This window comes from Rhagoletis pomonella, unplaced genomic scaffold (genome assembly GCF_013731165.1).
Source record: "Rhagoletis pomonella isolate Grant_MI unplaced genomic scaffold, Rhpom_1.0 Rhpom_scaffold_00002, whole genome shotgun sequence".
Lineage (NCBI taxonomy): Eukaryota > Metazoa > Arthropoda > Insecta > Diptera > Tephritidae > Rhagoletis > Rhagoletis pomonella.
This window is the reverse complement of record NW_023458556.1, coordinates 16,768,941-16,772,993: the sequence shown is the minus strand read 5'-3', so window position 1 is coordinate 16,772,993 and position 4,053 is coordinate 16,768,941. Positions and strand designations below refer to the sequence as shown.

Genomic DNA, 4,053 nt, shown 5'->3' with positions numbered 1-4,053 from the left:
CGCTTTTTCTAAGTGTCATACTAGTTCTTAAACGTTTCGCACAAGTTTAAAAATTTTCACAGAGTTTAGTAAAAAAAATGCAATTTATGAGAAAACATTCTTACACAAATACATATTAAGATACATATCGTCACCCGAAAAGCAAAAGGACGTAACAAAAATCGTCACTGAAATGGAAAAGTCGTGACTAATATTTTTTTTTTTTCATAAAACGATGTGGGGAGATGAAATTCGATGAAATCCATCATATCAATGAAAAAGTAAATTTTGAATTTTTTATAAGTTACGACTTTTTGCATTTTAGCGACGATGTGTATTACTTCTTTTTGCATTGCAGGCGACGATATGTTTGTATCTCTAACAATAGTAGATTTTCATTGAATTTGAAAAACCAATGTACACAAGATTTTTATTTTCTTTGCTGCTTCTATTATTTTTGCCCAACTTCTCTAACTGCTACACAAAATGTACGTAAAATTGTAATGGTGTGCAGTTTAGCTTAGTTGTACAAAAACGCAACATATTATTCAAGTGTTATATTTATTGTGCGCATGCATTTAGAAAAATTGCTAAAAAATATATAACGTCGCTGATATTGCAAAACGTTCTGTGCCAATTATTACTTGTGCTTACGCATTTGTAAATCTCTCTAAAATCATAAACCAAAGACAAAACTTTCCACCTCTGCCCGATGAAATTCAACGATTAATAGAAATGTTCAGATTTGGATAACACATATCTAAGCATAAGAAGTAGTACTTGACATAGAACACTTTGCAGTATCAACGATATGTATAATTCATTCGTAAGACTCTGCAATGTTGGTTACATAAATCTCACACATATATATGTATGTAGGTAGCTTTTGCTTCGCTGCAGAATTTGAGATATACATATGTACGCATTTTATTCTTTTTTGCACTTGCATTTGCAGTGTGTGCTTACTATGCAAACCAGATTTGATTGTGCCAAATTATTTCGTTAGTATGTATTTATTTTTCGACTTTTTATTTCAAGCGTAAATGCCAATATTTTTTTCGGTTATTCAATATTTTTAATTGATGTTTGTATCAACTTCCAGTTTGGCTTGCATTTTTGCAGAAATGTATTCTCATATTTTCGCCTAAAAAACATTAAATTGCTTTGTTTCGCCACTATCAAGAGGAAAAATATAAAAAGCAAAACATTTTCATTTTACAATACTCATATATCATTTACGCTGTTTTTATTTCACAAATTACATGTTTTCAGTTTTTACTCAATTTTCCACGCATAATATTTGCATTTTTTTGTTTGTTTTTCTACAAAAGTTTTATACAAACAAAAAATGCGATAATTCGTTTTAGTCAAACTTCAGCAGACGCGTACAATAAATTTGCGAAAATTCAAATCATAGCAATAAAAACTTAAAAATTACATTCAGTATAAAGTAAAAAAAAACAGTTTACTAAAACATGCTTTGTGGATAGTAATAAGAGACAAGTAAAATTGATTGATTGTTGTTGATTACGCCTTGCATATTGTTGCTTTGTGTATGTATGCGCATTTACTGCTTGTTCCAAGTTTTGCAGTTATTTTCGTTTGTGTTTCTTTTTTTTTTTGTTTTTGCCTTCTATTGGTTATTGTGTTTTATGCTCCAACTATTTACTGCATACATACTTACATACATAGAGCTAATGCTGCTAACAAATAGTTACATGGAAGGTTCGTTAATCTTCTTCAAATTGAAACAAAGCTGATGCCAGTACCAATAAATGTGAAGTTCGTGGCCTTGTTGCGGTTGTCGTCGATTTTTTGTCAATTTTTTGTTTTTTTTTTGCTTTCCAGGGTTCTTCCCTTCTTCGTTGATAAGTTTTGTTGCGGTTTATTTGCGAATACACTATATTATACTCTTGTTTGCGGTTGTGGGTGAGTTTATGAAGAAAATGAGGGTTTTTGGAAATTGATAGTTAAATTTCTGGCATTTCCTTTTTGCTGCTGGTCGGTGTCAATTTCTCCTCACAGTTTTCACTTGGTTCTAAAGTTGATACTAATGAAACTTCATTTTTCTTTTATTCCTTTTTTTTGTTGGTTATAGTTGTATTGTGTAGTTCTTGTTTTTGTTTTAATTGTCGTTTGTTTTGTAGAAAGAATGCAGTTATTTTGTGGTTAAAAAGTGCTTGTTGTTGTTGATTTTATATTTATGCGTTTAATTATAATTTTGTTGTTTCTTTTTTAGTCACGAATTGGAATAGTTTGTGGCTTAATATGGCCACCGTCTCCTTCGGAGACAAAACGTTTACGTCCTCTGCAATAAAAAAAAAAGATAATGAAAAATTAGTTTTCGTTGATTAGGAAGGATGATTAAGAATAGTCTAAATAACATATGTTTATTTTTTATTATTACTAAGTAGTATTCCTAGTGTCATAGTGTTATTTACTTTAAATTTCAATCGATATCTTTCTACTATGAATATATGTACATAATTATAATATGTGCCTATGTATGTACATATGTACATACATACGTGCATCCTTATGTATGTACGAATTCCTCTCAAAAATTCAAAGTTAAAATTGACCAAACTCCTTTCACGCCACCACACCACTTTTAGTTCATTCAATTGGCGAATTTTCGCCATTAACAACCACCACAACAATGCTAGGCTAAGGTTATTGAAAAGCGAAAGTAAAAGTGCAAACGAACATTGTTACATTAATTTTATAGCCGCATACAAGCAAGCCTGCAACGCTGCAACTACTCCCACCCTATGTATGCGCTCTCAAATAGCACTGCAGCGAAACGCCAAAGGCAAAGGCAATTTCAGGACTTTTTTAACGCGAAGGAGTAGTACAATGTAGTTCAAGTCGCTCACTCTTTCATTCGCATGCGCAGCTTTGGCTAAATTTATCAGTGCAGGGACGCATGAATGAAAGTTGGGTTATTTTAACCTGCCGCCTGCGGTCGCATGTGCAACGTGGGTTGTTGCAAATTGCAGCAGCAGCCGGTTTCTGGGCTTCGCCAAAAGCTTTTATCGTTTGAACATAGCACGCTACATACATAAATTTCCTATTACAAATTTAGATATTTAAAGTGAGCTTTTTTCGTCCGGCGCCGACAGAATTGCGAAGTTCATTGTATGCGCATTGGGTCAATGCAGTTTTTTGACCATTGCTGCTTGGGTGGTGCAGGATGTTAGTAGGTAGTAAACTGATGGCGTCGGCTTGTTTTTCTAAGGGATAGTCAAAATAGCATAATTGGTAAACTATTTACGCTTTTAAAGAATCGAAAGCAGAGGAGAACGAGCCATTTAGGCCACCTATCCTCCTTCAGACTGGTGAAAGTGGAATGGAGGCGCGCTCGTCTGCCCTCTCATATCCTGGTATTTCAGTGTGCCCCGGCTCCCATACCTTTTTAGTTTACTAACAAGTGCCTAGTTTAGTAATGTCCCCGCACTAAGCCCCTTTCAGGCACTTTAGTATTTTCTATTTGCTTCTACACGCGCCAACTTTTATTGAATTCAAGTCCTTAGGTTTTTAAATGGGAAGCAACGAAAATATCAAAAGACAAAAAAACTTGAAACGACTTGACGGTACGGAGCCATCTATACTCTTCCCCTCTCTTCTCACCTCCTTCGCCTATGAAGGAGCAGATTTGAAAGCAAAACTTGACATGTCTGAAAGTGGGCTAAATATTAATCTCATGTCATATTCAGTTCCAAAGTTATAGCAGGGCAAACATTTCACAGCTGTAGAGGGTGCCACGCCCATTTGGTCTAAGCCCATTTTTAACCCCCTAACGTAGAACCAGGTACAATGCTGTGACAACAAACAAATTCTAAGTTTCTCAAAGTTTCTAAAAAGCCACTCACTTCAAAGAAGGGTTTACTCACCGAAATTAAGAGAAACGATTCGATCGACTTGAATTGAAATGAAAAACATCACGACTGAAACAAATCTACCGAGGAACCCGAAAATCTAGACCTAGAATGCAGAGTAGGCAGTGCAATTCACTACAAAGAACTCTTAGTAAACGTCAGTCCATGCCTGCCTCATCGCTACAGGACGAACTAA

At 34.6% G+C, this 4,053-nt stretch overlaps 1 long non-coding RNA gene across 5 annotated transcripts in view; it reads right to left on the bottom strand.

The window, feature by feature from the left end:
- Window positions 1-348: 348 nt before the first annotated feature.
- The window catches only part of LOC118733165, a 24,292-nt gene continuing 20,587 nt past the window's right edge, over window positions 349-4,053 (bottom strand). Inside the window, exons 1-2 of one of the 5 annotated variants that reach the window (XR_004992210.1) lie at window positions 2,687-3,293; window positions 349-2,287 (exon numbers count right to left, since the gene is read on the bottom strand). This is a non-coding gene — a long non-coding RNA (uncharacterized LOC118733165). The other 4 variants (XR_004992209.1, XR_004992211.1, XR_004992212.1 and 1 more) reach the window with 4 other exon arrangements.